The following is a 14359-nucleotide window of genomic DNA, read 5'->3' as shown; positions in this document are numbered from 1 at the left end:
TACATACATACATACATAGGCATATACTGTGAGATTATGGAACTGCAGATTGTTTGTTACTTCACAAGTACCCAGGAACGAAACATTTACATAATACTCCCAGCACTAGAGTGACAGCTGGGGGGCGGGCCCTACCTCCTGTCGGTCTGCTCAGTCTATGGCCTGTGGTTGGCTGAGAGCAGACAGTTGCACCCACTCAGTGGCACTCCTACTACACACAGGGAGCAGCGGCAATGTGAGCTGAGCTGTCAGACTGCGCTGGCTGCCTGCTGCTGGGATCTATATACACTGCCTGCTGCTGGGATCTATATATATACACTCCCTGAGCACTGTGACACTATGGCTGAGGGTCCTGCTGCCCCCTACATGGGGCTCTAGGAATCATCTCATGGTAAGGAACCTGTGGATGATGTGTGTGTGCGACCAAGGACAGCGGGGGCTCCTACCAGCAGCCTGCACCCTATGTGGGGTGTCATAGAGGTAACATAGACGGGGCGGGGGGAGGCGGTAGTCCTGCATGAGTTACAGGACAGGTGCTCAACCAGTGCAGGGGGTAATAGTAGTTATTACCAGTCCTTATGGGGGCAGTTATAGGGGGACTATATCAGTTACATGGCTCTGTATAAAGTGCTGTGGTATCAGGGGCAGGGGTTACTAATGTACACCTGTTGTAGGGGGTACTCATAAGTAACAGTAATGGGCTAGCGTTCCCAGTATCAGGGGCAGTTATCCCAGTGTGACATGGGGCAATATTCCCAGTGACAGGGCATTCATCAGTAACAGAGGTATGACACCTGGGGCAGGAGGCAGTCACCAGTGAGGTTAGTATGACACCTGGGGCAGGAGGCACTCACCAGTGTGGGTTAGTATAGCCCCTGGGGCAGGAGGCATTCACTAGTGAGGTTAGTATAGCCCCTGGGGCAGGAGGCAGTCATCAGTGAGGTTAGTATGACACCTGGGGCAGGAGGCAGTCACCAGTGAGGTTAGTATGACACCTGGGACAGGAGGCAGTCACCAGTGAGGTTAGTATGACACCTGGGGCAGGAGGCAGTCACCAGTGAGGTTAGTATGACACCTGGGGCAGGAGGCAGTCACCAGTGAGGTTAGTATGACACCTGGGGCAGGAGGCATTCACTAGTGAGGTTAGTATAGCCCCTGGGGCAGGAGGCACTCACCAGTGAGGTTAGTATAGCCCCTGGGGCAGGAGGCACTCACCAGTGAAGTTAGTATAGCCCCTGGGGCAGGAGGCACTCACCAGTGAGGTTAGTATAGCCCCTGGGGCAGGAGGCACTCACCAGTGAGGTTAGTATAGCCCCTGGGGCAGGAGGCACTCACCAGTGAGGTTAGTATAGCCCCTGGGGCAGGAGGCACTCACCAGTGAGGTTAGTATAGATCCAGGGGCAGGAGGCATTCACCAGTGAGCTTAGTATAGCCCCTGGGACAGGAGGCACTCACCAGTGAGGTTAGTATAGCCCCTGGGGCAGGAGGGACTCACCAGTGAGGTTAGTATAGATCCTGGGGCAGGAGGCACTCACCAGTGAGGTTAGTATAGCCCCTGGGGCAGGAGGCACTCACCAGTGAGGTTAGTATAGCCCCTGGGGCAGGAGGCACTCACCAGTGAGGTTAGTATAGATCCTGGGGCAGGAGGCTATCACCAGTGAGGTTAGTATAGATCCTGGGGCAGGAGGCTATCACCAGTGAGGTTAGTATAGCCCCTGGGGCAGGAGGCACTCACCAGTGAGGTTAGTATAGCCCCTGGGGCAGGAGGCATTCACCAGTGAGGTTAGTATAGATCCTGGGGCAGGAGGCTCTCACCAGCGGAGATGTCACACCAGTGATTGGGCTCCTGTTCCTGGACACAGTACACCTGTAACAGGAGCTCTGTACTGCCGGGATACTTGGTCACTGAGTTTCTGTGTTTGGGATCTTGTTCCCAGGTGTCATTCAGGTCCTGATAAATCATTTATTCATTGCCGTTGTGTATTTAACTTGCTGAAAGCCACACTGACAACCAAACCCCAATACCCAGGCTGTCACATCACACATGCCCACCTGTATCATAGTGAATAACGTAACGTTACTTTCTCTGGGGCCTGACGTCAATATCTTCCATAATTCTCTAATTAGAAAAAAAAGGTATAATATTCATAAGGGGAGCTGGCTGGGGCTGGCTGTCATCACATAGTAACTAGGTTATCATAGGCCTGGGACTTGTCCATGCTGAGCACTTCATGCATAGAACATTTATTTCAGCAGAAATCCAGGACTGCAGCCTAGATCCAACCCATGCATTCCCAAAACAGTGGCAATAACAATAATAATAATAATTATCAGAAAGGTAATGGATGGAACACAATGGAACTGTACTCCTACCTCTTAGATCAACTTTACTGATCACTAGAACAATGGAAATGGTAAAACTATACATGGACTGTCGTATTCGGGTAACTGATTACTGGGCACACGTTCACACCCTCATCTGCTGCACCCCTTTCCAGCTTTTCTCCTGAACCAATATCTGGGAAGGGCCGTCAGCCTTATCGGACCCTTATACAGTATAAAGTCCTTATTTGCCGAGCTGACCAAAGTTCTGAATGAGCATAACCTGCGATAAGTGTGATTACAGCTGGTGCTGTACATAGACGGTGTGTCATACAAGTGGCTGAGTCAGGGATACTGATACATACATGATGGAAGTATGCTAATCTGCGTACCGGGGTGCTTGTCTTCCCAGGGTGAGAAATGATGATCTGTTTCCAGATGTAGGTGATTCATTCTCCCACACAGGGACCCATTGCTGATTCAGGCTCTATGGGACTTTGCTGCTCTCCGAAACATTTCACAAAGATAAACTGGGAGTTCTCTGCCTTAGTAACGGACTCTTATTTTATACCAGGCCAAGGGCACAGTACAACTTCTCGCTGCAAGCTACATGCTGTCCTCACCGTAAGTTCCTGTTCTGTATGAATGTACAACGTTACCGAAGCAGGTCTCTATGCAGGATGTAGTTCTGAGAATTTGGGTTTATTCTGTATTTAAATGGGACAGCACAGTACCACTTTTCTTGTTCTGTATGCAATGATTCTTATAGACCCTTTTAATGTTGCGTTTACCATGTACCCTGTCTTGTATCATGTTCCCAAATATACCCTAATAAGTGTAAATTTCCCCCCATGTGCCCCTGAATCTGTTTACCAAATGGACCCTGTGTGTCTATAAATGTTTAAGATATACCCTTTATTTGTCTGGCATCTGTAGGTATTCAGTGCAGTTATACATCACCCAATTACAGTGATTCTGCCATTTCCGAAGCCGCGTTTCTATAGATGGCAAAACGCGTCAGTTTCCGCTAAGTTGACATTTTAAAACCTGACTTTAAACCCTGCGTGGTATCTGCCATTGTACAAAACCTCAGCTCAATTCATTTAACCTTTTGATTGTAACAGACATTTGAATCTGTGCTGTACTACTGGAAGTAAATGTAGCACAGGGGGTTGAACTCTGCTGTGGATAACTGCACAGCACCACTTCTCATTCGTGCTGGGTGTAATATTAGTATCTGTTTGCCTTATTGTATGAGTAAAGACAAATGCGCCATATCACTTCTCATATGGTGTGCCGTTCTTAGCTTCTGTGTTATGTACACATTCTGTGTATATACATAACTGTGCACAGGCCTGGATTAGTGGGTGAATAAATTGGTGCCCTTGCCCAGGGTAGAGGGGTGAAATGATGCCGTGCAGGCTGCACAACTTCTCTTGCTCTGCATTTAATTCTTGTCATACTGTATGTTCATAAGGGGTTCGCTCAGTGGTTCCCAAACCATTTAAAATCACGGCTATGTCAAAAGAAATATGGAAATAAATTAAAAACTAAGTGGATTGTATTTACTGTATATCAGAGTTGCCGACTTCCTGGCTGCCCTCTTCGGGATCCCGATGAACAAAATACCAGCAAGCATTGTCAGACAGTCAAAATACTGACATGTTCAAAATGCTGATATTGCCAAAAATGTCAACATTGTCAAAATAACAACAGAAAAATTGTTGACATGTCATAATGTCGACATAAGGCACCGTATAAGTGTACCTCGCTGCACTTGGCACACTTTTGTAATCTAACCCTACGCCCACTTGGATCGAACAAGTCGGTTTCAAAGAAAAAAATCTTGAAAAACTCATGTCGACGTTTTGACGTGTCAGCATTGTAAATGTCGGCATTTTGAACGTGTCGGTATTTTGTCTGTTTGCCAATGGTATCGGTATTTTGACCGTCTGTATTTTGACTGCATTCCACCTGACACGATGGGGGTTTTAGCCGAGTCCCCAGGAAGCATTCCCAAATCTCACCAGCGATACGCACATGTACAGCTCAGCCTATATAACTGCATTGTAAAACGCGCCGGTATGTGCTGGCACTATTTAAATAAAGGATAATAAATATGCGTCTAGCATATACTTTTAACTGATAATTGCTGCCTTTTGATAATGCATTACTCCTGTAAAATGTCCTATTAACCACCCGCAGACTCATGTTGTCCTTGTTAAATGAGAATACATACCATGAGTGGTTACATGCACTGGCTTGTGGTTATTGGCATATTAAGAAATGACTGTATGGGGCGCTCTCTGTATACTCCAGGAAGTGATGTCATATATATATGGTCTGTGGATCTCTCTCTGATTTTGTACTGCAGTTTAGTACACATTTTGCATTTACTGTAAATGCTAAATTACTATGTCAGGGTCAGAGGTCAGGAAAAATGCATTCCTGACCTCTGTGTGACCTGGTTGCGCTGCTACGGCGGTGTGCCATAGGTCAGATGGGATTGCTGGCAGCTGATTGGTGGAACAGACCGTTGCAGGATAAGACTTGTGTGTCCCCATGCACCAGCATCCTGTCACTTGCAGTTCAGCCTCCGCTACGCTCTTATTGTCACATCTACCACAAGATCTGTTATTGGGGAGCGAGCACAGTGTGACTGTACATCCGTTCTTCTGTCTGAGCAACAGACTTTAATAAGGACCAAATTGCAAAACTTTATAAGACACGAGCTGCGGCTGAGAACTTGCCCTGTGCCCATAAGCGCAGATCCGCCAACATGGCCCCCTCCACTAGGTACACAATGCTCAGATCCTGGGCTTCCCAATAAGTTGATGGGTGATGTCACCTGACCTGAAACACCCTTCAGTATGCCGCACAGCGCGGGATACTATAGATTGTAAGGGCCCTCCTGCCTCTATGTCGGTTTGTTTCTACCCAGTTTGTTTAATCACTGTTGTTTTTAAGTGTAAAGTGCAACAGAATATGCTGCCGCTATATAAGAAACTGTAAATAAATAAATACTGGCAGATAGAGGCGCACAGCGTGGGATACTGCCAGATAGAGGCGCACAGTGTGGGATACTGCCGGATAGAGGCGCACAGCGTGGGATACTGCCAGATAGAGGCGCACAGTATGGGATACTGCCAGATAGAGGCACACAGTGTGGGATACTACCGGATGGAGGCGCACAGTGTGGGATACTGCCGGATAGAGGCGCACAGCGTGGGATACTGCCGGATAGAGGCGCACAGCGTGGGATACTGCCGGATAGAGGCGCACAGTGTGGGATACTGCCAGATAGAGGCGCACAGCGTGGGATACTGCCGGATAGAGGCGCACAGCGTGGGATACTGCCAGATAGAGGCGCACAGTATGGGATACTGCCAGATAGAGGTGCACAGCATGGGATACTGCCAGATAGAGGCGCACAGCGTGGGATACTGCCAGACAGAGGCGCACAGCGTGGGATACTGCCAGATAGAGGTGCACAGCATGGGATACTGCCAGATAGAGGTGCACAGCATGGGATACTGCCAGATAGAGGTGCACAGCATGGGATACTGCCAGATAGAGGTGCACAGCATGGGATACTGCCAGATAGAGGCGCACAGTGTGGGATACTGCCGGATAGAGGCGCACAGCGTGGGATACTGCCAGATAGAGGCGCACAGTATGGGATACTGCCAGATAGAGGCGCACAGTGTGGGATACTACCGGATAGAGGCGCACAGTGTGTGATACTGCCGGATAGAGGCGCACAGTGTGGGATACTGCCAGATAGAGGCGCACAGCGTGGGATACTGCCGGATAGAGGCGCACAGCGTGGGATATTGCCAGATAGAGGCGCACAGCGTGGGATACTGCCGGATAGAGGCGCACAGCGTGGGATATTGCCAGATAGAGGCGCACAGTATGGGATACTGCCGGATAGAGGCGCACAGTGTGGGATACTGCCGGATAGAGGCGCACAGCGTGGAATTCTGGTGGATAGATGCGCACAGTGTGGGAGTACAAGCAGAAGTCAGGTGTGTAATCAGCAGCACCTGTGATCTCCTGTTATAAGTGTTTCCAGGACAGAGTGCAAATGATGGTGGATTAGCTGCCCAAACGATAGGATGGGGTGTGGGCTATGGTAGGCACCACTGGAGCTTTTGCAAGACTCTGTTTATGCTGGGATTACCTGTATACTGCTGCCTGTAACTACGCTTGCCTATGGAATTCATCTGGTATGCTGTGACCTGCTGTACAAAATAAAGATCAAAGTCTTCATTTGAATCCCAGTATATGTGATCCTTGTCACAGCGGTATAGAGGTGCACAGCGCGGGATACTGACGGATAGATGCGCACAGCGTGGGTTACAGATGACATAGTGTGGAATACTGCCAGACCACATATAATTTGCTGAAGTTTTGTTGTGACTTTGTTGTTACCAGTTGCTGAGCTAACCCAGGACTCGCTGATTGGGGAATTTGGCAGCCACAACACCGTCACTCACATCAGCAAATATTGTGCATTATAAGCGAGCGCCGCTCCACCTTTCTGCAGTGACAGACTGTGTGCTAAAGAAGGAAGGAACCTTAGACCTCACCAGGAACAGCTGAATAATAGATCAGTCCCCGGACTGACTGGTGGATGTGTGTATAATTACAGAGCACATCGCTCTGTTTACTCTCTTAGTCATAGACTCATACTATAGATAAGAAGACTTCATGTTCTGCGACATGTCTGCCATCCACTACATGTACTTACTGTAGCTGCGTGGTTTATGGGCCTGCAGTGACAGGCACCTTCTGGAGCAATCGCTTTTAGTAGTAATTTAGTGGCGTTGCCTGGAACATTAGAGGCGCAGTAATAGCTGCCAGTTATCAGCTGCCCGGCTGTAGCTTCTTCTCCTTTCATCCTGGGAACCTTGTGCTATTTTATGAGGATGCTGTCTGCAAACGAGAACAACAAAAAGAACACACCGCGCCACATAAGTACATGTAGGTGTTCACATAGGAAGGAAAAATGCATTGCTGTCTTCCCCACTGCAGCAAAGCAGATTAATAAAATATCACCCGATCCCATCAGCCCCAACACTTAACGGGGCTCTGCAGATTTGGGGTAGTCGGGTTCTGAAACTCGGTCCTCGGTGCATGTTTTGCAGGTCTCCTCATATACGGGGTCATTTGGGCTGGCTCGCTGTGCAGCAGTAATTTGCTGCATAGTGAGCCCCCGGGCGTGCGAATGCGACCGTCACAATTATTTCTGCCCTGCTTGCAAATCAAAATCAGTCTGGGCTGATTTAGACTTGCCGCGTCCAGGTCCGAGACTAACCGCATCCCGTTGCGTCAGCCACCCGCTCCCGGCAGACATCGGGTTTTTCACACTGGGTTTTTCTGGGCACACCCAGCATATTTGTGGGTACACCCCGGAAACGCAGGGCATTCGCCTCCTGCTGGCCTCCACCCTTCACCCTACCCCTGCCTGTGCGAGCACCATGCCGACTATGCAAGTCGGCAAAGGCGCCCGCATAGAAGCCCTGCACATGCGCATATGAGAATATGTGCATGTGCGGGGCTTCTGTGCATGCGCATATAAGAATATGCGTAGAGCTTAAACATTGGTCACCCGTGCAAACACGCCGGGTACCGATTCTACTAGAATGAGGGCCAGAATCACTAGTGAAAAAATTAGCTCCACCTGTGGATCTTTTAAAACGTGTCGGTGGGGAATGAATGCACCTGTGCACCTGCTGGGTGACCTGGAAAACGTGAACTGTGTGGGGTCCTGAGGACCCAGTTTGAGCACCTCTGGTCTAAGTGATTGCTGTTCTTGGAGGTATATTTACTAAACTTTGGGTTTTTAGAAGTGGTGATGTTGCCGGTAGCAACCAATAAGATTGTACTTATCATTAATTTAGCACGATAATAGCCAGAATCTGTTTGCTGTGGGCAACATCCCCACTAAACTCGCACTTTATGTAATATATTCTTGTCACAGTGGGGCAGATGTATTAAGCCTTAACAAGAGATAAATGCAAGGGTGGTATTGGGCCAGATGCACTAAGGGGCCCATTTATCAAACCATATTTGCGTCTAAAGTTTAGCAGCAAATATTACGTATCCCCTAAATGTATCATAGGGGGACCGCAGCAGGAATCTCCGATACCTGCTGCGATCCCCCCTTCAGCGCCGCCGGCCCCATCCCCCATAGGTTTCTATGGGGGATGCGAAGCTGCTCGATGTATCAACATCGGGCAGCCCGGCATCGCACCCCTGGGCTATCGCCATTCTGATATGGCGATAGCCCATTGTAGCCTATGGCTACACATCGCACTGCCGAGCAGGGCACAGGGGTTGGCGGGGGTCAGCGCATAACCGTGCATGCGCAGACCCCCCGACTTCCGGGTCAGGGCTTCGCAGGGACGGGCTCCTTTCGGAGCCCTGTCCCTGCGCCCTTAAAATTGATACATTGCCCCGATATGATTGCATTTTACAATGCGATCCTGGGCGGTAATATTCCGCCTAGATCGCATTGTAAATGCGATCATGATAAATGGGGGCCCTGCCTGACAGTTTTCAAACACAGCAGGTAGGAGCTGATTGGCTGGCTGTTTATCACTCTCCATTTTATCACTTTTGAATCTTAGTGCATCTGGCCCAAAGAGAGATAAACATCCAGCCAATCAGATCCTTACTGACTTTTTTCAAACACAGCCTGTAACATGGCAGTTAGGATGTGAATGGCTGGATGTTTATCTCTCTTTATCACGCTTGCATTTATCTCTTTTTACGGCTTAATACATCTGCCCCAGTGTATGGTATGAGTAGAGCCGCAGTGGAAGAAGGGCGTATCTATTTGAATAGTTCTGAATATTTCGCACATATCTATGAATTACCATCCGGGAGGATTGTTGGTGTGCAGCACTAATGCTGTCTGTTCTCATGGGCTGGAGACCACTGCTTGTACATATTTCTGGGTATATGTGTCTCCCAGCTGATACTGAGGGAATGTCAGTCATTTATCTGATATTAGAGGAGATCACATAAAGCTGCAGCCCTGGAACTGTGATTCGATGCGCACAGGATCGCACATTGGATCAGAATTGGGAGTCGACACATGCAATTTGGGCACTTTCGTTTTCACCTGATTTCTCTGTCTGATGCCTCAGAATCGGGGGGGAAATGTGCCCAGATTGCTCTAAGGGATAGGCAAACAATGTTGTGACTGCAGTCAGTTGAGCTGCTGTGACCTCACTGTCCTTGTGTATGTACTAAATCACTGTTCTGCAAAATATGAATCAGAATGGGATCATTGGATAGACATACATTAGGTTCCCAAGCATTAAGTCGACCACTGAAGTTTGACATGCATGAAGGTCTACATGACTGCATGTCCACATGGGTTTAGTCAACATGTCATTGGGTCGACACAAGCATTAGGTCGACACGAGGAAGGTCGACAGTCCAAAGGTCCACGTGGTTTTTCCCTTTTTTTTTTGTCCCGTATGTCGACACAGTCGACATGGACACTAAAATAGTGCACCGCATCCCCTCGCATGGCTCGCTACTCTCAACACACTCTTTTATTCTTCCACCACGCCCTAGTGGGTGCTAGGGCATGAAATACTGCCTGTCGGCACGTCGGCTCAAACAAAAAGTGAAAAACCCCATGTCAACCTTTTGACTGTCAACCTTCCCCATGGCTACCTAATACTTGTGTCGACCAATGTCCACCTAACCCAAGTCGACCTTCGGTCATGTCAACTTTCGTGCATATAGACCTTCAGTCATGTTGACCTTCAGTCATGTCAACCTTCAGTCATGTCGACCTTCGTCCATGTAGACCTCTGTGTTTGCTCAGTTAGAAATGCTTTTCCTTGCAGCACATCAACAATACAATAATGCTGCTTGTAAGTGATTTTACAATATAAAAAAAAACCCATCCGAGTTCAACCGACATCCCACATTACATCCCGTCCATTAAGTCAGCTCATTCATGCATGTGACACTGCTCAGTAATAAACAGCCTCTGACATACTGTATGTATCAATATCAAATAGTGGTTTCATCATTTGATCCTGAGACGCAAGCGTCCAACTCATTTCTCTGTGCTTTGACTTTGCTGAAAAATCTGTCTGTCTGTGCCAAGACGAACAACGCCTGGCGTAAATATTACCTGGCTTCAATTACTGTTGCAACCCTGGGCATGTTCATTCAGAATGATAACATCTACGAGCCGCTGGGTAACCTGGGAGTTATGGGGCAGAACTGCTCATTAAGTTGAGCAGCTAATGCAGATGGCATTTGTTGTTACATATTGGAAAATGCCAACCTCAGCTGTGCCAAACAATTTCCTAACTCTCTGAGGATCCGTGGCACCTCTTGTTACATCAGCACAGCACGTGGCTGCATCAGAGTTTGACACTGAACCACGATGTATCGTCGTATAGCAGCCTACACTCTTCTTAACTTCTGAGATGTTTGTCATGGTATCTCCTACGTAGCTATTTCCGGTATAGTTGCGTAACTCTGTATCACCATTATGGGGGGCATGAGCAGGCAGGGGGGTTATTCTGGGTCCGTTCATTCGCACAGGGTTCAATGTTGGGCGCATGTGCATGCGCAGCCGCATATCTGTGCATGTGCATAAACTGGGTGTGATGGTAAACATCCATTTGCATGCCTGGCAAATGAACCCAGCGTGCGAAGGGGGGGGGGGTGTACTGGCATCCGCAAGCGGCGTCTGGCGGCATTCGCATGGCGGCGAAATCGCAGCCATGCAAGTCAACCAGAATAACCCCCAGGTGTGTGCGTGTTTGTGCAGGGCACAGGTCATGTTGGATTGTGGCTGCGCGGTGCACAGGTCATGTTGGATTGTGGCTGCGTGGTGCACAGGTCATGTTGGATTGTGGCTGCGCGGTGCACAGGTCATGTTGGATTGTGGCTGCGCAGTGCACAGGTGATGTTGGATTGTGGCTGCGCGGTGCACGGCAGTAGCGCACGCAGGGGGGGTTTCTGGGTACCCAGAAACCCCCCCAGGCGTCTAAGGACCATAGGCTAAAAGCTGAGGGTCCCCTCTTTCCATGGGTACAAGAATTTTAAAAATCGGCCCTTGGGAACCAGAGATATCTGACTTCAAAGCAGTGGTCCCCATCCAAGCCTGTTAATTGCTCTTCCCAGTCAGATATTTCAGGTTCTTTCTGACTTAGAGTTTTTCTGAGGATATATTCCAAAAGCTGGGACTCTCCCCCTTTAATCAACACTAGTAACTTGCCTCTACTGTTCCCAGAACCAGAGATACTGTATCAGCCTTCCAGCAGCTGGTTACTGCTCCAGCTCCACACACCTGGTATGTAGTTTTATATGCTCGTTGGCAGATTGCTCTGCCTCCTGAACTCTGATCCCCTAGTCCCCAATACCATTTGGTAGGTGGGATTATCTGTTTTTTAATTCCATTAAAATCTAAGAAATCTATTTCCGGTAACTGGAGATATCTGCAGTCAAGCAAGCTGTCCTCCCACCAGAAAATTATGAATAATAAGCCCACTCCACTATACACCCTCCTCTGCATATTAAACATCCTCTACCACCCAGGAAGTTATGTAACAGAACCCCTTCATTCAGCCCAATGCCCCCTTCTCCCACCTTATCTCCCACCATCTGTGCAGTAAAGGGGTAATTAGTGGAAATTACTGATCCAGGCCCTACATGCTGAGCGATTGATATAATACCCCCTACCACCCGCGGGGCATCAAAGCTTCCCCCACCCCTACCGCTGGAGGATAGGTAGGGGCCCCAATACATTGCTATGCCCAGGGGTCTATACTGCTGTTGCTGCCCCTGTAAGTGTGTGTGTGTGTGTGTATATATATATATATATATATATATATATATATATATATATATATATATATATTTTATATTTTATTATTATTTATATACATTTGGTCTATCTATAATACTTTAACTGTCCCGGCATATACTGGGTCACCTAAGTGTCCATCTCTGTGCTTTGCTCCACCCCTCTCTGGAAACCCCCTTCTGAAAATCCTGCGTTTGCCACTGCACGGGTCAAGTTGGATTGTGGCTACGCGGTGCACAGGTGATGTTGGATTGTGGCTGTGCGGTGCACGTTTCAAGTTGGATTGTGGCTGCGCGGTGCACAGATGATGTTGGATTGTGGCTGCGCGGTGCACAGGTCATGTTGGATTGTGGCTGCGCGGTGCACAGGTCATGTTGGATTGTGGCTGCGCGGTGCACAGGTCATGTTGGATTGAGGCTGCGCGGTGCACAGATGATGTTGGATTGTGGCTGCGCGGTGCACAGGTCATGTTGGATTGAGGCTGCGCGGTGCACAGGTGATGTTGGATTGTGGCTGCGCGGTGCACAGGTCATGTTGGATTGAGGCTGTGCGGTGCACAGGTCATGTTGGATTGAGGCTGCGCGGTGCACAGGTGATGTTGGATTGTGGCTGCGCGGTGCACAGGTCTTGTCGGATTGTGGCTGGCAGTGCACAGGTCATGTTGGATTGTGGCTGCGCGGTACATACACATAATACATGTGATATAGCAGCAGCAGGACAGCAGGTGAGCACTGCAGGTAGCTCAGGTGTACCTGCCTCTAGGTAACACTATGTAAACATACACATAATACATGTGATATAGCAGCGGCAGGACAGCAGGTGAGCACTGCAGGTAGCTCAGGTGTACCTGCCTCTAGGTAACACTATGGAAACATACACATAATACATGTGATATAGCAGTGGCAGGACAGCAGGTGAGCACTGCAGTTAGCTCAGGTACAGTACCTGCCTGTAGGTAACACTGAGGGAACATACACATAATACATGTGATATAGCAGTGGCAGGACAGCAGGTGAGCACTGCAGGTAGCTCAGGTGTACCTGCCTCTAGGTAACACTATGGAAACATACACATAATACATGTGATATAGCAGTGGCAGGACAGCAGGTGAGCACTGCAGGTAGCTCAGGTACAGTACCTGCCTGTAGGTAACACTGCGGGAACATACACATGATACATGTGATATAGTAGCGGCAGGACAGCAGGTGAGCACTGCAGGTAGCTCAGGTGTACCTGCCTCTAGGTAACACTATGGAAACATACACATAATACATGTGATATAGCAGTGGCAGGACAGCAGGTGAGCACTGCAGGTAGCTCAGGTACAGTACCTGCCTGTAGGTAACACTGCGGGAACATACACATGATACATGTGATATAGTAGCGGCAGGACAGCAGGTGAGCACTGCAGGTAGCTCAGGTGTACCTGCCTGCAGGTAACACTACGGGAACATACACATAATACATGTGATATACTGTAGCAGCGGCAGGACAGCAGGTGAGCACTGCAGGTAGCTCAGGTGTACAGTAAATGCCTGTAGGTAACACTATGGGAACAAACACGTAATACATGTGATATAGCAGCAACAGGACAGCAGGTGAGCACTGCAGGTAGCTCAGGTGAACCTGCCTGTAGGTAACACTATGGGAACATACACATAATACATGTGATATACTGTAGCAGCGGCAGGACAGCAGGGGAGCACTGCAGGTAGCTCAGGTATAGTACATGCCTGTAGGTAACACACCGGGAACATACACATAATACATGTGATATAGCAGCGGCAGGACAGCAGGGGAGCACTGCAGGTAGCTCAGGTGTACTTGCCTGTAGGTAACACTATGGGAACATACACGTAATACATGTGATATAGCAGTGGCAGCACAGCAGGTGAGCACTGTAGGTAGCTCAGGTGTACCTGTCTGTAGGTTACTCTACGGGAACATACACATAATACATGTGATATAGCAGTGGCAGGACAGCAGGTGAGCACTGCAGGTAGCTCAGGTGTACAGTACCTGCCTGTAGGTAACACTACGGGAACATACACATAATACATGTGATATAGCAGCGAGAGGACAGCAGGTGAGCACTTGCAGGTAGCTCAGGTGTACAGTACATGCCTGTAGGTAACACTATGGAAACATACACGTAATACATGTGATATAGCAGCAGCAGGACAGCAG

At 48.6% G+C, this 14359-nt stretch overlaps 1 protein-coding gene across 9 annotated transcripts in view; it reads left to right on the top strand.

Annotated features, from left to right (window-relative positions):
• The first annotated feature begins 218 nt into the window (after window positions 1-218).
• The window catches only part of MICAL2 (microtubule associated monooxygenase, calponin and LIM domain containing 2), a 191914-nt gene continuing 177773 nt past the window's right edge, over window positions 219-14359 (top strand). For all 9 annotated transcript variants that reach the window (XM_083164104.1, XM_083164103.1, XM_083164101.1 and 6 more), the window contains exon 1: window positions 219-391. The gene's annotated coding sequence lies outside the window, so the exon portion shown is untranslated. The remainder of the gene's footprint in view (window positions 392-14359) is intronic.

Source organism: Crinia signifera, chromosome 11 (assembly GCF_055691185.1).
Source record: "Crinia signifera chromosome 11, ASM5569118v1, whole genome shotgun sequence".
In the NCBI taxonomy this organism is placed as follows: Eukaryota; Metazoa; Chordata; class Amphibia; order Anura; family Myobatrachidae; genus Crinia; species Crinia signifera.
Note: the sequence above shows the minus strand (reverse complement) of the source record. Positions and strands in the feature narration are given on the sequence as shown.